The sequence below is a fragment of the Pimephales promelas genome, chromosome 21, assembly GCF_988280905.1.
Source record: "Pimephales promelas chromosome 21, fPimPro1.hap1.1, whole genome shotgun sequence".
NCBI classification, from domain to species: Eukaryota; Metazoa; Chordata; class Actinopteri; order Cypriniformes; family Leuciscidae; genus Pimephales; species Pimephales promelas.
Genome location: NC_142789.1, coordinates 10724219 through 10746002, shown reverse-complemented (window position 1 = coordinate 10746002; position 21784 = coordinate 10724219). Strand labels below are relative to the sequence as shown.

Here is a 21784-nt window from a genome sequence, read left to right as displayed (position 1 = left end):
TTACCTTTAACAATATAGCTACCAAAGAGATTGTAAAATGCTTTAGTTCATCGGATCCTGCCTAATCATTCCCTGGTATTTTGTTTTCATACACTAGAGGGCGCTGTGAGCCACTGGATTCAGTAGCAGCACTGATTCTCACAGCTCTCGCCGGGTGCAGTGGCGCGCGCCTGTAGTCCAAGCTACTGGGAGGCTGAGGCTGGTGGATTGCTTGAGCTCAGGGGTTCTGGACTGCAGTGGACTATGTCGATCGGGTGTCCGTGCTAAGTTCGGTATCGATATGGTGCTTCTGGGGGAGCCCGGGACCACCAGGTCGCCTAAGGAGGGGTGAACCGGCCCAGGTCGGAGACGAAGCAGGTCAAAGTCCCCGTGTCGATCAGTAGTGGGATCGCGCCTGTGAATAGACTCTGCAGTGCAGCCTGAGCGATACAGTGAGACCCATTCTTTTGTGTGAACAGTTATTCTGTGAAATCTAATAAATAACAGCAACAACAAATGAACATAAAATAAAGCCCTTAATGGCCAAATAAAACTGTCCAATCCAGTCTTCATTTATTATAATAAAGTACATTTTTTCTATATGGCTTCCCTGTTAGATACATTTACACCAATGCCTTATATTTTTTAATGTATCACAAATGTAGTTTAGATGTCCGTATTTTACAAATAGCCTATTAAAGATATTTAATGATCAAACTGCTGAAAATCTATATATAAAGCAAACGATTGATTTGTTAAACTAAGATCACTTTATTTAATTTTTAAAGTTACCAATTAGAATAGATTAAGATAAATATGCTAGTGGATAAAAAAAAAAAAAAACTCAGGCTAGGGCCTACATGTGGTTAGATAGCTATAATTTAAATGTATTGTGCAAAAATAATTTAGCAATTAAAAAATGCATAAATAAGACAATGTACTACTTACCTTTAACAATATAGCTACCAAAGAGATTGTAAAATGCTTTAGTTCATCGGATCCTGCCTAATCATTCCCTGGTATTTTGTTTTCATACACTAGAGGGCGCTGTGAGCCACTGGATTCAGGAGCAGCGCTGATTCTCACAGCTCTCGCCGGGTGCAGTGGCGCGCGCCTGTAGTCCAAGCTACTGGGAGGCTGAGGCTGGTGGATCGCTTGAGCTCAGGGGTTCTGGACTGCAGTGGACTATGTCGATCGGGTGTCCGTGCTAAGTTCGGTATCGATATGGTGCTTCTGGGGGAGCCCGGGACCACCAGGTCGCCTAAGGAGGGGTGAACCGGCCCAGGTCGGAGACGAAGCAGGTCAAAGTCCCCGTGTCGATCAGTAGTGGGATCGCGCCTGTGAATAGACTCTGCAGTGCAGCCTGAGCGATACAGTGAGACCCATTCTTTTGTGTGAACAGTTATTCTGTGAAATCTAATAAATAACAGCAACAACAAATGAACATAAAATAAAGCCCTTAATGGCCAAATAAAACTGTCCAATCCAGTCTTCATTTATTATAATAAAGTAAATTTTTTCTATATGGCTTCCCTGTTAGATACATTTACACCAATGCCTTATATTTTTTAATGTATCACAAATGTAGTTTAGATGTCCGTATTTTACAAATAGCCTATTAAAGATATTTAATGATCAAACTGCTGAAAATCTATATATAAAGCAAACGATTGATTTGTTAAACTAAGATCACTTTATTTAATTTTTAAAGTTACCAATTAGAATAGATTAAGATAAATATGCTAGTGGATAAAAAAAAAAAAAAACTCAGGCTAGGGCCTACATGTGGTTAGATAGCTATAATTTAAATGTATTGTGCAAAAATAATTTAGCAATTAAAAAATGCATAAATAAGACAATGTACTACTTACCTTTAACAATATAGCTACCAAAGAGATTGTAAAATGCTTTAGTTCATCGGATCCTGCCTAATCATTCCCTGGTATTTTGTTTTCATACACTAGAGGGCGCTGTGAGCCACTGGATTCAGGAGCAGCGCTGATTCTCACAGCTCTCGCCGGGTGCAGTGGCGCGCGCCTGTAGTCCAAGCTACTGGGAGGCTGAGGCTGGTGGATCGCTTGAGCTCAGGGGTTCTGGACTGCAGTGGACTATGTCGATCGGGTGTCCGTGCTAAGTTCGGTATCGATATGGTGCTTCTGGGGGAGCCCGGGACCACCAGGTCGCCTAAGGAGGGGTGAACCGGCCCAGGTCGGAGACGAAGCAGGTCAAAGTCCCCGTGTCGATCAGTAGTGGGATCGCGCCTGTGAATAGACTCTGCAGTGCAGCCTGAGCGATACAGCGAGACTCGGTCTTTTGTGTGAACAGTTATTCTGTGGAATCTAATAAACAGCAGCAACAACAAATGAACACAAAATAAAGCCACTAATGGCCAAATAAAACTTTCCAATCCAGTCTTCATTTATCATAATAAAGTAAATTTTTTCTATATGGCTTCCCTGTTAGATACATTTACACCAATGCCTTATATTTTTGTAATGTCTCACAAATGTAATTTAGTTGTCCGTATTTTAAAAATAGCCTATAATACATATTTAATGATCAAACAGCTGAAAATCTATAGATAAAGCAAATGATTGATTTGTTAAGGTAAGATCACTTCATTTTATTTTTAAAGTTACCAATTAGAATAGATTAAGAGAAACAGGCTAGTTGCTAAAAAAAAATACAAAAAAATAAAAACTCAGGCTAGGGCCTATATGTGGTTACACAGCTCAAGCCGATCTCACGACCAATCGTACGAATTCGAGGAATGATTAAAAAGTGGGTAATTCGTAAGAATTCTTACGACCTCACTCGTACGAATTAGTACGATTTTGCTAAATCGTACATATTTTACGAATTGGCCAATTCGTATGAATTCGTACGAATGACCTGACCCTTACCCCGCCCCTAAACCTAACCATCACGTGGGTTTAGACAAATCGTACGAATTCGTATGAGTGAGGTTGTACGAATTAGTACGAATTAGCCACTTTTTAATCATTGGTCGAATTCGTACGAATTGGTCGTGAGATAGCGTAGGACAGCTATAATTTAAATGCGTTGTGCAAAAATAATTTAGCAATTAAAAAATGCATAAATAAGACAATGTACTACTTATCTTTAACAATATAGCTACCAAAGAGATTGTAAAATGCTTTAGTTCATCGGACCCTGCCTAATCATTCCCTGGTATTTTGTTTTCATACACTAGAGGGCGCTGTGAGCCACTGGATTCAGGAGCAGCGCTGATTCTCACAGCTCTCGCCGGGTGCAGTGGCGCGTGCCTGTAGTCCAAGCTACTGGGAGGCTGAGGCTGGTGGATCTCTTGAGCTCAGGGGTTCTGGACTGCAGTGGACTATGTCGATTGGGTGTCCGCGCTAAGGTCGGTATCGATATGGTGTTCCTGGGGGAGCCCGGGACCACCAGGTCGCCTAAGGAGGGGTGAACCGGCCCAGGTCGGAGACGAAGCAGGTCAAAATCCCCGTGGCGATCAGTAGTGGGATCGTGCCTGTGAATAGACACTGCAGTGCTGCCTGAGGGATACAGTGAGACCCATTCTTTTGTGTGAACAGTTATTCTGTGAAATCTAATAAATAACAGCAACAACAAATGAACATAAAATAAAGCCCTTAATGGCCAAATAAAACTGTCCAATCCAGTCTTCATTTATTATAATAAAGTACATTTTTTCTATATGGCTTCCCTGTTAGATACATTTACACCAATGCCTTATATTTTTTAATGTATCACAAATGTAGTTTAGATGTCCGTATTTTACAAATAGCCTATTAAAGATATTTAATGATCAAACTGCTGAAAATCTATATATAAAGCAAACGATTGATTTGTTAAACTAAGATCACTTTATTTAATTTTTAAAGTTACCAATTAGAATAGATTAAGATAAATATGCTAGTGGATAAAAAAAAAAAAACTCAGGCTAGGGCCTACATGTGGTTAGATAGCTATAATTTAAATGTATTGTGCAAAAATAATTTAGCAATTAAAAAATGCATAAATAAGACAATGTACTACTTACCTTTAACAATATAGCTACCAAAGAGATTGTAAAATGCTTTAGTTCATCGGATCCTGCCTAATCATTCCCTGGTATTTTGTTTTCATACACTAGAGGGCGCTGTGAGCCACTGGATTCAGTAGCAGCACTGATTCTCACAGCTCTCGCCGGGTGCAGTGGCGCGCGCCTGTAGTCCAAGCTACTGGGAGGCTGAGGCTGGTGGATTGCTTGAGCTCAGGGGTTCTGGACTGCAGTGGACTATGTCGATCGGGTGTCCGTGCTAAGTTCGGTATCGATATGGTGCTTCTGGGGGAGCCCGGGACCACCAGGTCGCCTAAGGAGGGGTGAACCGGCCCAGGTCGGAGACGAAGCAGGTCAAAGTCCCCGTGTCGATCAGTAGTGGGATCGCGCCTGTGAATAGACTCTGCAGTGCAGCCTGAGCGATACAGTGAGACCCATTCTTTTGTGTGAACAGTTATTCTGTGAAATCTAATAAATAACAGCAACAACAAATGAACATAAAATAAAGCCCTTAATGGCCAAATAAAACTGTCCAATCCAGTCTTCATTTATTATAATAAAGTACATTTTTTCTATATGGCTTCCCTGTTAGATACATTTACACCAATGCCTTATATTTTTTAATGTATCACAAATGTAGTTTAGATGTCCGTATTTTACAAATAGCCTATTAAAGATATTTAATGATCAAACTGCTGAAAATCTATATATAAAGCAAACGATTGATTTGTTAAACTAAGATCACTTTATTTAATTTTTAAAGTTACCAATTAGAATAGATTAAGATAAATATGCTAGTGGATAAAAAAAAAAAAAAACTCAGGCTAGGGCCTACATGTGGTTAGATAGCTATAATTTAAATGTATTGTGCAAAAATAATTTAGCAATTAAAAAATGCATAAATAAGACAATGTACTACTTACCTTTAACAATATAGCTACCAAAGAGATTGTAAAATGCTTTAGTTCATCGGATCCTGCCTAATCATTCCCTGGTATTTTGTTTTCATACACTAGAGGGCGCTGTGAGCCACTGGATTCAGGAGCAGCGCTGATTCTCACAGCTCTCGCCGGGTGCAGTGGCGCGCGCCTGTAGTCCAAGCTACTGGGAGGCTGAGGCTGGTGGATCGCTTGAGCTCAGGGGTTCTGGACTGCAGTGGACTATGTCGATCGGGTGTCCGTGCTAAGTTCGGTATCGATATGGTGCTTCTGGGGGAGCCCGGGACCACCAGGTCGCCTAAGGAGGGGTGAACCGGCCCAGGTCGGAGACGAAGCAGGTCAAAGTCCCCGTGTCGATCAGTAGTGGGATCGCGCCTGTGAATAGACTCTGCAGTGCAGCCTGAGCGATACAGCGAGACTCGGTCTTTTGTGTGAACAGTTATTCTGTGGAATCTAATAAACAGCAGCAACAACAAATGAACACAAAATAAAGCCACTAATGGCCAAATAAAACTTTCCAATCCAGTCTTCATTTATCATAATAAAGTAAATTTTTTCTATATGGCTTCCCTGTTAGATACATTTACACCAATGCCTTATATTTTTGTAATGTCTCACAAATGTAATTTAGTTGTCCGTATTTTAAAAATAGCCTATAATACATATTTAATGATCAAACAGCTGAAAATCTATAGATAAAGCAAATGATTGATTTGTTAAGGTAAGATCACTTCATTTTATTTTTAAAGTTACCAATTAGAATAGATTAAGAGAAACAGGCTAGTTGCTAAAAAAAAATACAAAAAAATAAAAACTCAGGCTAGGGCCTATATGTGGTTAGACAGCTCAAGCCGATCTCACGACCAATCGTACGAATTCGAGGAATGATTAAAAAGTGGGTAATTCGTAAGAATTCTTACGACCTCACTCGTACGAATTAGTACGATTTTGCTAAATCGTACATATTTTACGAATTGGCCAATTCGTATGAATTCGTACGAATGACCTGACCCTTACCCCGCCCCTAAACCTAACCATCACGTGGGTTTAGACAAATCGTACGAATTCGTATGAGTGAGGTTGTACGAATTAGTACGAATTAGCCACTTTTTAATCATTGGTCGAATTCGTACGAATTGGTCGTGAGATAGCGTAGGACAGCTATAATTTAAATGCGTTGTGCAAAAATAATTTAGCAATTAAAAAATGCATAAATAAGACAATGTACTACTTATCTTTAACAATATAGCTACCAAAGAGATTGTAAAATGCTTTAGTTCATCGGACCCTGCCTAATCATTCCCTGGTATTTTGTTTTCATACACTAGAGGGCGCTGTGAGCCACTGGATTCAGGAGCAGCGCTGATTCTCACAGCTCTCGCCGGGTGCAGTGGCGCGCGCCTGTAGTCCAAGCTACTGGGAGGCTGAGGCTGGTGGATTGCTTGAGCTCAGGGGTTCTGGACTGCAGTGGACTATGTCGATCGGGTGTCCGTGCTAAGTTCGGTATCGATATGGTGCTTCTGGGGGAGCCCGGGACCACCAGGTCGCCTAAGGAGGGGTGAACCGGCCCAGGTCGGAGACGAAGCAGGTCAAAGTCCCCGTGTCGATCAGTAGTGGGATCGCGCCTGTGAATAGACTCTGCAGTGCAGCCTGAGCGATACAGTGAGACCCATTCTTTTGTGTGAACAGTTATTCTGTGAAATCTAATAAATAACAGCAACAACAAATGAACATAAAATAAAGCCCTTAATGGCCAAATAAAACTGTCCAATCCAGTCTTCATTTATTATAATAAAGTACATTTTTTCTATATGGCTTCCCTGTTAGATACATTTACACCAATGCCTTATATTTTTTAATGTATCACAAATGTAGTTTAGATGTCCGTATTTTACAAATAGCCTATTAAAGATATTTAATGATCAAACTGCTGAAAATCTATATATAAAGCAAACGATTGATTTGTTAAACTAAGATCACTTTATTTAATTTTTAAAGTTACCAATTAGAATAGATTAAGATAAATATGCTAGTGGATAAAAAAAAAAAAAAAAACTCAGGCTAGGGCCTACATGTGGTTAGATAGCTATAATCTAAATGTATTGTGCAAAAATAATTTAGCAATTAAAAAATGCATAAATAAGACAATGTACTACTTACCTTTAACAATATAGCTACCAAAGAGATTGTAAAATGCTTTAGTTCATCGGATCCTGCCTAATCATTCCCTGGTATTTTGTTTTCATACACTAGAGGGCGCTGTGAGCCACTGGATTCAGGAGCAGCGCTGATTCTCACAGCTCTCGCCGGGTGCAGTGGCGCGCGCCTGTAGTCCAAGCTACTGGGAGGCTGAGGCTGGTGGATCGCTTGAGCTCAGGGGTTCTGGACTGCAGTGGACTATGTCGATCGGGTGTCCGTGCTAAGTTCGGTATCGATATGGTGCTTCTGGGGGAGCCCGGGACCACCAGGTCGCCTAAGGAGGGGTGAACCGGCCCAGGTCGGAGACGAAGCAGGTCAAAGTCCCCGTGTCGATCAGTAGTGGGATCGCGCCTGTGAATAGACTCTGCAGTGCAGCCTGAGCGATACAGCGAGACTCGGTCTTTTGTGTGAACAGTTATTCTGTGGAATCTAATAAACAGCAGCAACAACAAATGAACACAAAATAAAGCCACTAATGGCCAAATAAAACTTTCCAATCCAGTCTTCATTTATCATAATAAAGTAAATTTTTTCTATATGGCTTCCCTGTTAGATACATTTACACCAATGCCTTATATTTTTGTAATGTCTCACAAATGTAATTTAGTTGTCCGTATTTTAAAAATAGCCTATAATACATATTTAATGATCAAACAGCTGAAAATCTATAGATAAAGCAAATGATTGATTTGTTAAGGTAAGATCACTTCATTTTATTTTTAAAGTTACCAATTAGAATAGATTAAGAGAAACAGGCTAGTTGCTAAAAAAAAATACAAAAAAATAAAAACTCAGGCTAGGGCCTATATGTGGTTACACAGCTCAAGCCGATCTCACGACCAATCGTACGAATTCGAGGAATGATTAAAAAGTGGGTAATTCGTAAGAATTCTTACGACCTCACTCGTACGAATTAGTACGATTTTGCTAAATCGTACATATTTTACGAATTGGCCAATTCGTATGAATTCGTACGAATGACCTGACCCTTACCCCGCCCCTAAACCTAACCATCACGTGGGTTTAGACAAATCGTACGAATTCGTATGAGTGAGGTTGTACGAATTAGTACGAATTAGCCACTTTTTAATCATTGGTCGAATTCGTACGAATTGGTCGTGAGATAGCGTAGGACAGCTATAATTTAAATGCGTTGTGCAAAAATAATTTAGCAATTAAAAAATGCATAAATAAGACAATGTACTACTTATCTTTAACAATATAGCTACCAAAGAGATTGTAAAATGCTTTAGTTCATCGGACCCTGCCTAATCATTCCCTGGTATTTTGTTTTCATACACTAGAGGGCGCTGTGAGCCACTGGATTCAGGAGCAGCGCTGATTCTCACAGCTCTCGCCGGGTGCAGTGGCGCGTGCCTGTAGTCCAAGCTACTGGGAGGCTGAGGCTGGTGGATCTCTTGAGCTCAGGGGTTCTGGACTGCAGTGGACTATGTCGATTGGGTGTCCGCGCTAAGGTCGGTATCGATATGGTGTTCCTGGGGGAGCCCGGGACCACCAGGTCGCCTAAGGAGGGGTGAACCGGCCCAGGTCGGAGACGAAGCAGGTCAAAATCCCCGTGGCGATCAGTAGTGGGATCGTGCCTGTGAATAGACACTGCAGTGCTGCCTGAGGGATACAGTGAGACCCATTCTTTTGTGTGAACAGTTATTCTGTGAAATCTAATAAATAACAGCAACAACAAATGAACATAAAATAAAGCCCTTAATGGCCAAATAAAACTGTCCAATCCAGTCTTCATTTATTATAATAAAGTACATTTTTTCTATATGGCTTCCCTGTTAGATACATTTACACCAATGCCTTATATTTTTTAATGTATCACAAATGTAGTTTAGATGTCCGTATTTTACAAATAGCCTATTAAAGATATTTAATGATCAAACTGCTGAAAATCTATATATAAAGCAAACGATTGATTTGTTAAACTAAGATCACTTTATTTAATTTTTAAAGTTACCAATTAGAATAGATTAAGATAAATATGCTAGTGGATAAAAAAAAAAAAACTCAGGCTAGGGCCTACATGTGGTTAGATAGCTATAATTTAAATGTATTGTGCAAAAATAATTTAGCAATTAAAAAATGCATAAATAAGACAATGTACTACTTACCTTTAACAATATAGCTACCAAAGAGATTGTAAAATGCTTTAGTTCATCGGATCCTGCCTAATCATTCCCTGGTATTTTGTTTTCATACACTAGAGGGCGCTGTGAGCCACTGGATTCAGTAGCAGCACTGATTCTCACAGCTCTCGCCGGGTGCAGTGGCGCGCGCCTGTAGTCCAAGCTACTGGGAGGCTGAGGCTGGTGGATTGCTTGAGCTCAGGGGTTCTGGACTGCAGTGGACTATGTCGATCGGGTGTCCGTGCTAAGTTCGGTATCGATATGGTGCTTCTGGGGGAGCCCGGGACCACCAGGTCGCCTAAGGAGGGGTGAACCGGCCCAGGTCGGAGACGAAGCAGGTCAAAGTCCCCGTGTCGATCAGTAGTGGGATCGCGCCTGTGAATAGACTCTGCAGTGCAGCCTGAGCGATACAGTGAGACCCATTCTTTTGTGTGAACAGTTATTCTGTGAAATCTAATAAATAACAGCAACAACAAATGAACATAAAATAAAGCCCTTAATGGCCAAATAAAACTGTCCAATCCAGTCTTCATTTATTATAATAAAGTACATTTTTTCTATATGGCTTCCCTGTTAGATACATTTACACCAATGCCTTATATTTTTTAATGTATCACAAATGTAGTTTAGATGTCCGTATTTTACAAATAGCCTATTAAAGATATTTAATGATCAAACTGCTGAAAATCTATATATAAAGCAAACGATTGATTTGTTAAACTAAGATCACTTTATTTAATTTTTAAAGTTACCAATTAGAATAGATTAAGATAAATATGCTAGTGGATAAAAAAAAAAAAAAACTCAGGCTAGGGCCTACATGTGGTTAGATAGCTATAATTTAAATGTATTGTGCAAAAATAATTTAGCAATTAAAAAATGCATAAATAAGACAATGTACTACTTACCTTTAACAATATAGCTACCAAAGAGATTGTAAAATGCTTTAGTTCATCGGATCCTGCCTAATCATTCCCTGGTATTTTGTTTTCATACACTAGAGGGCGCTGTGAGCCACTGGATTCAGGAGCAGCGCTGATTCTCACAGCTCTCGCCGGGTGCAGTGGCGCGCGCCTGTAGTCCAAGCTACTGGGAGGCTGAGGCTGGTGGATCGCTTGAGCTCAGGGGTTCTGGACTGCAGTGGACTATGTCGATCGGGTGTCCGTGCTAAGTTCGGTATCGATATGGTGCTTCTGGGGGAGCCCGGGACCACCAGGTCGCCTAAGGAGGGGTGAACCGGCCCAGGTCGGAGACGAAGCAGGTCAAAGTCCCCGTGTCGATCAGTAGTGGGATCGCGCCTGTGAATAGACTCTGCAGTGCAGCCTGAGCGATACAGCGAGACTCGGTCTTTTGTGTGAACAGTTATTCTGTGGAATCTAATAAACAGCAGCAACAACAAATGAACACAAAATAAAGCCACTAATGGCCAAATAAAACTTTCCAATCCAGTCTTCATTTATCATAATAAAGTAAATTTTTTCTATATGGCTTCCCTGTTAGATACATTTACACCAATGCCTTATATTTTTGTAATGTCTCACAAATGTAATTTAGTTGTCCGTATTTTAAAAATAGCCTATAATACATATTTAATGATCAAACAGCTGAAAATCTATAGATAAAGCAAATGATTGATTTGTTAAGGTAAGATCACTTCATTTTATTTTTAAAGTTACCAATTAGAATAGATTAAGAGAAACAGGCTAGTTGCTAAAAAAAAATACAAAAAAATAAAAACTCAGGCTAGGGCCTATATGTGGTTAGACAGCTCAAGCCGATCTCACGACCAATCGTACGAATTCGAGGAATGATTAAAAAGTGGGTAATTCGTAAGAATTCTTACGACCTCACTCGTACGAATTAGTACGATTTTGCTAAATCGTACATATTTTACGAATTGGCCAATTCGTATGAATTCGTACGAATGACCTGACCCTTACCCCGCCCCTAAACCTAACCATCACGTGGGTTTAGACAAATCGTACGAATTCGTATGAGTGAGGTTGTACGAATTAGTACGAATTAGCCACTTTTTAATCATTGGTCGAATTCGTACGAATTGGTCGTGAGATAGCGTAGGACAGCTATAATTTAAATGCGTTGTGCAAAAATAATTTAGCAATTAAAAAATGCATAAATAAGACAATGTACTACTTATCTTTAACAATATAGCTACCAAAGAGATTGTAAAATGCTTTAGTTCATCGGACCCTGCCTAATCATTCCCTGGTATTTTGTTTTCATACACTAGAGGGCGCTGTGAGCCACTGGATTCAGGAGCAGCGCTGATTCTCACAGCTCTCGCCGGGTGCAGTGGCGCGCGCCTGTAGTCCAAGCTACTGGGAGGCTGAGGCTGGTGGATTGCTTGAGCTCAGGGGTTCTGGACTGCAGTGGACTATGTCGATCGGGTGTCCGTGCTAAGTTCGGTATCGATATGGTGCTTCTGGGGGAGCCCGGGACCACCAGGTCGCCTAAGGAGGGGTGAACCGGCCCAGGTCGGAGACGAAGCAGGTCAAAGTCCCCGTGTCGATCAGTAGTGGGATCGCGCCTGTGAATAGACTCTGCAGTGCAGCCTGAGCGATACAGTGAGACCCATTCTTTTGTGTGAACAGTTATTCTGTGAAATCTAATAAATAACAGCAACAACAAATGAACATAAAATAAAGCCCTTAATGGCCAAATAAAACTGTCCAATCCAGTCTTCATTTATTATAATAAAGTACATTTTTTCTATATGGCTTCCCTGTTAGATACATTTACACCAATGCCTTATATTTTTTAATGTATCACAAATGTAGTTTAGATGTCCGTATTTTACAAATAGCCTATTAAAGATATTTAATGATCAAACTGCTGAAAATCTATATATAAAGCAAACGATTGATTTGTTAAACTAAGATCACTTTATTTAATTTTTAAAGTTACCAATTAGAATAGATTAAGATAAATATGCTAGTGGATAAAAAAAAAAAAAAAACTCAGGCTAGGGCCTACATGTGGTTAGATAGCTATAATCTAAATGTATTGTGCAAAAATAATTTAGCAATTAAAAAATGCATAAATAAGACAATGTACTACTTACCTTTAACAATATAGCTACCAAAGAGATTGTAAAATGCTTTAGTTCATCGGATCCTGCCTAATCATTCCCTGGTATTTTGTTTTCATACACTAGAGGGCGCTGTGAGCCACTGGATTCAGTAGCAGCGCTGATTCTCACAGCTCTCGCCGGGTGCAGTGGCGCGCGCCTGTAGTCCAAGCTACTGGGAGGCTGAGGCTGGTGGATCGCTTGAGCTCAGGGGTTCTGGACTGCAGTGGACTATGTCGATCGGGTGTCCGTGCTAAGTTCGGTATCGATATGGTGCTTCTGGGGGAGCCCGGGACCACCAGGTCGCCTAAGGAGGGGTGAACCGGCCCAGGTCGGAGACGAAGCAGGTCAAAGTCCCCGTGTCGATCAGTAGTGGGATCGCGCCTGTGAATAGACTCTGCAGTGCAGCCTGAGCGATACAGCGAGACTCGGTCTTTTGTGTGAACAGTTATTCTGTGGAATCTAATAAACAGCAGCAACAACAAATGAACACAAAATAAAGCCACTAATGGCCAAATAAAACTTTCCAATCCAGTCTTCATTTATCATAATAAAGTAAATTTTTTCTATATGGCTTCCCTGTTAGATACATTTACACCAATGCCTTATATTTTTGTAATGTCTCACAAATGTAATTTAGTTGTCCGTATTTTAAAAATAGCCTATAATACATATTTAATGATCAAACAGCTGAAAATCTATAGATAAAGCAAATGATTGATTTGTTAAGGTAAGATCACTTCATTTTATTTTTAAAGTTACCAATTAGAATAGATTAAGAGAAACAGGCTAGTTGCTAAAAAAAAATACAAAAAAATAAAAACTCAGGCTAGGGCCTATATGTGGTTAGACAGCTCAAGCCGATCTCACGACCAATCGTACGAATTCGAGGAATGATTAAAAAGTGGGTAATTCGTAAGAATTCTTACGACCTCACTCGTACGAATTAGTACGATTTTGCTAAATCGTACATATTTTACGAATTGGCCAATTCGTATGAATTCGTACGAATGACCTGACCCTTACCCCGCCCCTAAACCTAACCATCACGTGGGTTTAGACAAATCGTACGAATTCGTATGAGTGAGGTTGTACGAATTAGTACGAATTAGCCACTTTTTAATCATTGGTCGAATTCGTACGAATTGGTCGTGAGATAGCTTAGGACAGCTATAATTTAAATGCGTTGTGCAAAAATAATTTAGCAATTAAAAAATGCATAAATAAGACAATGTACTACTTATCTTTAACAATATAGCTACCAAAGAGATTGTAAAATGCTTTAGTTCATCGGATCCTGCCTAATCATTCCCTGGTATTTTGTTTTCATACACTAGAGGGCGCTGTGAGCCACTGGATTCAGGAGCAGCGCTGATTCTCACAGCTCTCGCCGGGTGCAGTGGCGCGTGCCTGTAGTCCAAGCTACTGGGAGGCTGAGGCTGGTGGATCTCTTGAGCTCAGGGGTTCTGGACTGCAGTGGACTATGTCGATTGGGTGTCCGCGCTAAGTTCGGTATCGATATGGTGTTCCTGGGGGAGCCCGGGACCACCAGGTCGCCTAAGGAGGGGTGAACCGGCCCAGGTCGGAGACGAAGCAGGTCAAAATCCCCGTGGCGATCAGTAGTGGGATCGTGCCTGTGAATAGACACTGCAGTGCTGCCTGAGGGATACAGTGAGACCCATTCTTTTGTGTGAACAGTTATTCTGTGAAATCTAATAAATAACAGCAACAACAAATGAACATAAAATAAAGCCCTTAATGGCCAAATAAAACTGTCCAATCCAGTCTTCATTTATTATAATAAAGTACATTTTTTCTATATGGCTTCCCTGTTAGATACATTTACACCAATGCCTTATATTTTTTAATGTATCACAAATGTAGTTTAGATGTCCGTATTTTACAAATAGCCTATTAAAGATATTTAATGATCAAACTGCTGAAAATCTATATATAAAGCAAACGATTGATTTGTTAAACTAAGATCACTTTATTTAATTTTTAAAGTTACCAATTAGAATAGATTAAGATAAATATGCTAGTGGATAAAAAAAAAAAAACTCAGGCTAGGGCCTACATGTGGTTAGATAGCTATAATTTAAATGTATTGTGCAAAAATAATTTAGCAATTAAAAAATGCATAAATAAGACAATGTACTACTTACCTTTAACAATATAGCTACCAAAGAGATTGTAAAATGCTTTAGTTCATCGGATCCTGCCTAATCATTCCCTGGTATTTTGTTTTCATACACTAGAGGGCGCTGTGAGCCACTGGATTCAGTAGCAGCACTGATTCTCACAGCTCTCGCCGGGTGCAGTGGCGCGCGCCTGTAGTCCAAGCTACTGGGAGGCTGAGGCTGGTGGATCGCTTGAGCTCAGGGGTTCTGGACTGCAGTGGACTATGTCGATCGGGTGTCCGTGCTAAGTTCGGTATCGATATGGTGATTCTGGGGGAGCCCGGGACCACCAGGTCGCCTAAGGAGGGGTGAACCGGCCCAGGTCGGAGACGAAGCAGGTCAAAGTCCCCGTGTCGATCAGTAGTGGGATCGCGCCTGTGAATAGACTCTGCAGTGCAGCCTGAGCGATACAGTGAGACCCATTCTTTTGTGTGAACAGTTATTCTGTGAAATCTAATAAATAACAGCAACAACAAATGAAAATAAAATAAAGCCCTTAATGGCCAAATAAAACTGTCCAATCCAGTCTTCATTTATTATAATAAAGTACATTTTTTCTATATGGCTTCCCTGTTAGATACATTTACACCAATGCCTTATATTTTTTAATGTATCACAAATGTAGTTTAGATGTCCGTATTTTACAAATAGCCTATTAAAGATATTTAATGATCAAACTGCTGAAAATCTATATATAAAGCAAACGATTGATTTGTTAAACTAAGATCACTTTATTTAATTTTTAAAGTTACCAATTAGAATAGATTAAGATAAATATGCTAGTGGATAAAAAAAAAAAAAACTCAGGCTAGGGCCTACATGTGGTTAGATAGCTATAATTTAAATGTATTGTGCAAAAATAATTTAGCAATTAAAAAATGCATAAATAAGACAATGTACTACTTACCTTTAACAATATAGCTACCAAAGAGATTGTAAAATGCTTTAGTTCATCGGATCCTGCCTAATCATTCCCTGGTATTTTGTTTTCATACACTAGAGGGCGCTGTGAGCCACTGGATTCAGTAGCAGCGCTGATTCTCACAGCTCTCGCCGGGTGCAGTGGCGCGCGCCTGTAGTCCAAGCTACTGGGAGGCTGAGGCTGGTGGATTGCTTGAGCTCAGGGGTTCTGGACTGCAGTGGACTATGTCGATCGGGTGTCCGTGCTAAGTTCGGTATCGATATGGTGCTTCTGGGGGAGCCCGGGACCACCAGGTCGCCTAAGGAGGGGTGAACCGGCCCAGGTCGGAGACGAAGCAGGTCAAAGTCCCCGTGTCGATCAGTAGTGGGATCGCGCCTGTGAATAGACTCTGCAGTGCAGCCTGAGCGATACAGCGAGACTCGGTCTTTTGTGTGAACAGTTATTCTGTGGAATCTAATAAACAGCAGCAACAACAAATGAACACAAAATAAAGCCACTAATGGCCAAATAAAACTTTCCAATCCAGTCTTCATTTATCATAATAAAGTAAATTTTTTCTATATGGCTTCCCTGTTAGATACATTTACACCAATGCCTTATATTTTTGTAATGTCTCACAAATGTAATTTAGTTGTCCGTATTTTAAAAATAGCCTATAATACATATTTAATGATCAAACAGCTGAAAATCTATAGATAAAGCAAATGATTGATTTGTTAAGGTAAGATCACTTCATTTTATTTTTAAAGTTACCAATTAGAATAGATTAAGAGAAACAGGCTAGTTGCTAAAAAAAAATACAAAAAAATAAAAACTCAGGCTAGGGCCTATATGTGTTTAGACAGCTCAAGCCGATCTCACGACCAATCGTACGAATTCGAGGAATGATTAAAAAGTGGGTAATTCGTAAGAATTCTTACGACCTCACTCGTACGAATTAGTACGATTTTGCTAAATCGTACATATTTTACGAATTGGCCAATTCGTATGAATTCGTACGAATGACCTGACCCTTACCCCGCCCCTAAACCTAACCATCACGTGGGTTTAGACAAATCGTACGAATTCGTATGAGTGAGGTTGTACGAATTAGTACGAATTAGCCACTTTTTAATCATTCGTCGAATTCGTACGAATTGGTCGTGAGATAGCGTAGGACAGCTATAATTTAAATGCGTTGTGCAAAAATAATTTAGCAATTAAAAAATGCATAAATAAGACAATGTACTACTTATCTTTAACAATATAGCTACCAAAGAGATTGTAAAATGCTTTAGTTCATCGGATCCTGCCTAATCATTCCCTGGTATTTTGTTTTCATACACTAGAGGGCGCTGTGAGCCACTTCATTCAGGAGCAGCGCTGATTCTCACAGCTCTCGCCGGGTGCAGTGGCGCGTGCCTGTAGTCCAAGCTACTGGGAGGCTGAGGCTGGTGGATCTCTTGAGCTCAGGGGTTCTGGACTGCAGTGGACTATGTCGATTGGGTGTCCGCGCTAAGTTCGGTATCGATATGGTGTTCCTGGGGGAGCCCGGGACCACCAGGTCGCCTAAGGAGGGGTGAACCGGCCCAGGTCGGAGACGAAGCAGGTCAAAATCCCCGTGTCGATCAGTAGTGGGATCGTGCCTGTGAATAGACACTGCAGTGCTGCCTGAGCGATACAGTGAGACCCATTCTTTTGTGTGAACAGTTATTCTGTGAAATCTAATAAATAACAGCAACAACAAATGAACATAAAATAAAGCCCTTAATGGCCAAATAAAACTGTCCAATCCAGTCTTCATTTATTATAATAAAGTACATTTTTTCTATATGGCTTCCCTGTTAGATACATTTACACCAATGCCTTATATTTTTTAATGTATCACAAATGTAGTTTAGATGTCCGTATTTTACAAATAGCCTATTAAAGATATTTAATGATCAAACTGCTGAAAATCTATATATAAAGCAAACGATTGATTTGTTAAACTAAGATCACTTTATTTAATTTTTAAAGTTACCAATTAAAATAGATTAAGATAAATATGCTAGTGGATAAAAAAAAAAAAACTCAGGCTAGGGCCTACATGTGGTTAGATAGCTATAATTTAAATGTATTGTGCAAAAATAATTTAGCAATTAAAAAATGCATAAATAAGACAATGTACTACTTACCTTTAACAATATAGCTACCAAAGAGATTGTAAAATGCTTTAGTTCATCGGATCCTGCCTAATCATTCCCTGGTATTTTGTTTTCATACACTAGAGGGCGCTGTGAGCCACTGGATTCAGTAGCAGCACTGATTCTCACAGCTCTCGCCGGGTGCAGTGGCGCGCGCCTGTAGTCCAAGCTACTGGGAGGCTGAGGCTGGTGGATCGCTTGAGCTCAGGGGTTCTGGACTGCAGTGGACTATGTCGATCGGGTGTCCGTGCTAAGTTCGGTATCGATATGGTGCTTCTGGGGGAGCCCGGGACCACCAGGTCGCCTAAGGAGGGGTGAACCGGCCCAGGTCGGAGACGAAGCAGGTCAAAGTCCCCGTGTCGATCAGTAGTGGGATTGCGCCTGTGAATAGACTCTGCAGTGCTGCCTGAGCGATACAGTGAGACCCATTCTTTTGTGTGAACAGTTATTCTGTGAAATCTAATAAATAACAGCAACAACAAATGAAAATAAAATAAAGCCCTTAATGGCCAAATAAAACTGTCCAATCCAGTCTTCATTTATTATAATAAAGTACATTTTTTCTATATGGCTTCCCTGTTAGATACATTTACACCAATGCCTTATATTTTTTAATGTATCACAAATGTAGTTTAGATGTCCGTATTTTACAAATAGCCTATTAAAGATATTTAATGATCAAACTGCTGAAAATCTATATATAAAGCAAACGATTGATTTGTTAAACTAAGATCACTTTATTTAATTTTTAAAGTTACCAATTAGAATAGATTAAGATAAATATGCTAGTGGATAAAAAAAAAAAAAAAACTCAGGCTAGGGCCTACATGTGGTTAGATAGCTATAATTTAAATGTATTGTGCAAAAATAATTTAGCAATTAAAAAATGCATAAATAAGACAATGTACTACTTACCTTTAACAATATAGCTACCAAAGAGATTGTAAAATGCTTTAGTTCATCGGATCCTGCCTAATCATTCCCTGGTATTTTGTTTTCATACACTAGAGGGCGCTGTGAGCCACTGGATTCAGGAGCAGCGCTGATTCTCACAGCTCTCGCCGGGTGCAGTGGCGCGCGCCTGTAGTCCAAGCTACTGGGAGGCTGAGGCTGGTGGATCGCTTGAGCTCAGGGGTTCTGGACTGCAGTGGACTATGTCGATCGGGTGTCCGTGCTAAGTTCGGTATCGATATGGTGCTTCTGGGGGAGCCCGGGACCACCAGGTCGCCTAAGGAGGGGTGAACCGGCCCAGGTCGGAGACGAAGCAGGTCAAAGTCCCCGTGTCGATCAGTAGTGGGATCGCGCCTGTGAATAGACTCTGCAGTGCAGCCTGAGCGATACAGCGAGACTCGGTCTTTTGTGTGAACAGTTATTCTGTGGAATCTAATAAACAGCAGCAACAACAAATGAACACAAAATAAAGCCACTAATGGCCAAATAAAACTTTCCAATCCAGTCTTCATTTATCATAATAAAGTAAATTTTTTCTATATGGCTTCCCTGTTAGATACATTTACACCAATGCCTTATATTTTTGTAATGTCTCACAAATGTAATTTAGTTGTCCGTATTTTAAAAATAGCCTATAATACATATTTAATGATCAAACAGCTGAAAATCTATAGATAAAGCAAATGATTGATTTGTTAAGGTAAGATCACTTCATTTTATTTTTAAAGTTACCAATTAGAATAGATTAAGAGAAACAGGCTAGTTGCTAAAAAAAAATACAAAAAAATAAAAACTCAGGCTAGGGCCTATATGTGTTTAGACAGCTCAAGCCGATCTCACGACCAATCGTACGAATTCGAGGAATGATTAAAAAGTGGGTAATTCGTAAGAATTCTTACGACCTCACTCGTACGAATTAGTACGATTTTGCTAAATCGTACATATTTTACGAATTGGCCAATTCGTATGAATTCGTACGAATGACCTGACCCTTACCCCGCCCCTAAACCTAACCATCACGTGGGTTTAGACAAATCGTACGAATTCGTATGAGTGAGGTTGTACGAATTAGTACGAATTAGCCACTTTTTAATCATTGGTCGAATTCGTACGAATTGGTCGTGAGATAGCGTAGGACAGCTATAATTTAAATGCGTTGTGCAAAAATAATTTAGCAATTAAAAAATGCATAAATAAGACAATGTACTACTTATCTTTAACAATATAGCTACCAAAGAGATTGTAAAATGCTTTAGTTCATCGGATCCTGCCTAATCATTCCCTGGTATTTTGTTTTCATACACTAGAGGGCGCTGTGAGCCACTTCATTCAGGAGCAGCGCTGATTCTCACAGCTCTCGCCGGGTGCAGTGGCGCGTGCCTGTAGTCCAAGCTACTGGGAGGCTGAGGCTGGTGGATCTCTTGAGCTCAGGGGTTCTGGACTGCAGTGGACTATGTCGATTGGGTGTCCGCGCTAAGTTCGGTATCGATATGGTGTTCCTGGGGGAGCCCGGGACCACCAGGTCGCCTAAGGAGGGGTGAACCGGCCCAGGTCGGAGACGAAGCAGGTCAAAATCCCCGTGTCGATCAGTAGTGGGATCGTGCCTGTGAATAGACACTGCAGTGCTGCCTGAGCGATACAGTGAGACCCATTCTTTTGTGTGAACAGTTATTCTGTGAAATCTAATAAATAACAGCAACAACAAATGAACATAAAATAAAGCCCTTAATGGCCAAATAAAACTGTCCAATCCAGTCTTCATTTATTATAATAAAGTACATTTTTTCTATATGGCTTCCCTGTTAGATACATTTACACCAATGCCTTATATTTTTTAATGTATCACAAATGTAGTTTAGATGTCCGTATTTTACAAATAGCCTATTAAAGATATTTAATGATCAAACTGCTGAAAATCTATATATAAAGCAAACGATTGATTTGTTAAACTAAGATCACTTTATTTAATTTTTAAAGTTACCAATTAGAATAGATTAAGATAAATATGCTAGTGGATAAAAAAAAAAAAACTCAGGCTAGGGCCTACATGTGGTTAGATAGCTATAATTTAAATGTATTGTGCAAAAATAATTTAGCAATTAAAAAATGCATAAATAAGACAATGTACTACTTACCTTTAACAATATAGCTACCAAAGAGATTGTAAAATGCTTTAGTTCATCGGATCCTGCCTAATCATTCCCTGGTATTTTGTTTTCATACACTAGAGGGCGCTGTGAGCCACTGGATTCAGTAGCAGCGCTGATTCTCACAGCTCTCGCCGGGTGCAGTGGCGCGCGCCTGTAGTCCAAGCTACTGGGAGGCTGAGGCTGGTGGATCGCTTGAGCTCAGGGGTTCTGGACTGCAGTGGACTATGTCGATCGGGTGTCCGTGCTAAGTTCGGTATCGATATGGTGATTCTGGGGGAGCCCGGGACCACCAGGTCGCCTAAGGAGGGGTGAACCGGCCCAGGTCGGAGACGAAGCAGGTCAAAGTCCCCGTGTCGATCAGTAGTGGGATCGCGCCTGTGAATAGACTCTGCAGTGCAGCCTGAGCGATACAGTGAGACCCATTCTTTTGTGTGAACAGTTATTCTGTGAAATCTAATAAATAACAGCAACAACAAATGAAAATAAAATAAAGCCCTTAATGGCCAAATAAAACTGTCCAATCCAGTCTTCATTTATTATAATAAAGTACATTTTTTCTATATGGCTTCCCTGTTAGATACATTTACACCAATGCCTTATATTTTTTAATGTATCACAAATGTAGTTTAGATGTCCGTATTTTACAAATAGCCTATTAAAGATATTTAATGATCAAACTGCTGAAAATCTATATATAAAGCAAACGATTGATTTGTTAAACTAAGATCACTTTATTTAATTTTTAAAGTTACCAATTAGAATAGATTAAGATAAATATGCTAGTGGATAAAAAAAAAAAAAAACTCAGGCTAGGGCCTACATGTGGTTAGATAGCTATAATTTAAATGTATTGTGCAAAAATAATTTAGCAATTAAAAAATGCATAAATAAGACAATGTACTACTTACCTTTAACAATATAGCTACCAAAGAGATTGTAAAATGCTTTAGTTCATCGGATCCTGCCTAATCATTCCCTGGTATTTTGTTTTCATACACTAGAGGGCGCTGTGAGCCACTGGAT

The 21784-nt window shown here is 40.1% G+C and overlaps 21 non-coding genes across 21 annotated transcripts; all 21 read left to right on the top strand.

The window, feature by feature from the left end:
• The first annotated feature begins 149 nt into the window (after positions 1-149).
• LOC148970402 (signal recognition particle RNA) lies at positions 150-448 on the top strand. The gene has a single exon (XR_016148748.1).
• Positions 449-1072: 624 nt separating this feature from the next.
• Positions 1073-1371, top strand: LOC148970401 (signal recognition particle RNA). Its single transcript, XR_016149043.1, has one exon.
• Positions 1372-1995: 624 nt separating this feature from the next.
• Positions 1996-2294, top strand: LOC148970400 (signal recognition particle RNA). The gene has a single exon (XR_016149005.1).
• Positions 2295-3245: 951 nt separating this feature from the next.
• LOC148970399 (signal recognition particle RNA) lies at positions 3246-3544 on the top strand. Its single transcript, XR_016149011.1, has one exon.
• Positions 3545-4166: 622 nt separating this feature from the next.
• LOC148970398 (signal recognition particle RNA) lies at positions 4167-4465 on the top strand. Its single transcript, XR_016148747.1, has one exon.
• Positions 4466-5089: 624 nt separating this feature from the next.
• Positions 5090-5388, top strand: LOC148970397 (signal recognition particle RNA). The gene has a single exon (XR_016148993.1).
• Positions 5389-6339: 951 nt separating this feature from the next.
• On the top strand, positions 6340-6638 carry LOC148970396 (signal recognition particle RNA). Its single transcript, XR_016148746.1, has one exon.
• Positions 6639-7264: 626 nt separating this feature from the next.
• LOC148970395 (signal recognition particle RNA) lies at positions 7265-7563 on the top strand. Its single transcript, XR_016148981.1, has one exon.
• Positions 7564-8514: 951 nt separating this feature from the next.
• LOC148970394 (signal recognition particle RNA) lies at positions 8515-8813 on the top strand. The gene has a single exon (XR_016149010.1).
• Positions 8814-9435: 622 nt separating this feature from the next.
• LOC148970393 (signal recognition particle RNA) lies at positions 9436-9734 on the top strand. Its single transcript, XR_016148744.1, has one exon.
• Positions 9735-10358: 624 nt separating this feature from the next.
• On the top strand, positions 10359-10657 carry LOC148970392 (signal recognition particle RNA). The gene has a single exon (XR_016148969.1).
• A 951-nt stretch (positions 10658-11608) lies between these two features.
• LOC148970391 (signal recognition particle RNA) lies at positions 11609-11907 on the top strand. The gene has a single exon (XR_016148743.1).
• A 625-nt stretch (positions 11908-12532) lies between these two features.
• On the top strand, positions 12533-12831 carry LOC148970390 (signal recognition particle RNA). The gene has a single exon (XR_016148957.1).
• Positions 12832-13782: 951 nt separating this feature from the next.
• On the top strand, positions 13783-14081 carry LOC148970389 (signal recognition particle RNA). The gene has a single exon (XR_016149007.1).
• A 622-nt stretch (positions 14082-14703) lies between these two features.
• Positions 14704-15002, top strand: LOC148970388 (signal recognition particle RNA). Its single transcript, XR_016149025.1, has one exon.
• A 623-nt stretch (positions 15003-15625) lies between these two features.
• LOC148970387 (signal recognition particle RNA) lies at positions 15626-15924 on the top strand. The gene has a single exon (XR_016149042.1).
• Positions 15925-16875: 951 nt separating this feature from the next.
• Positions 16876-17174, top strand: LOC148970386 (signal recognition particle RNA). The gene has a single exon (XR_016148843.1).
• A 622-nt stretch (positions 17175-17796) lies between these two features.
• On the top strand, positions 17797-18095 carry LOC148970385 (signal recognition particle RNA). The gene has a single exon (XR_016148797.1).
• Positions 18096-18720: 625 nt separating this feature from the next.
• LOC148970384 (signal recognition particle RNA) lies at positions 18721-19019 on the top strand. The gene has a single exon (XR_016148945.1).
• Positions 19020-19970: 951 nt separating this feature from the next.
• LOC148970383 (signal recognition particle RNA) lies at positions 19971-20269 on the top strand. The gene has a single exon (XR_016148842.1).
• A 622-nt stretch (positions 20270-20891) lies between these two features.
• Positions 20892-21190, top strand: LOC148970382 (signal recognition particle RNA). The gene has a single exon (XR_016149024.1).
• The last annotated feature ends 594 nt before the right edge of the window (positions 21191-21784 follow it).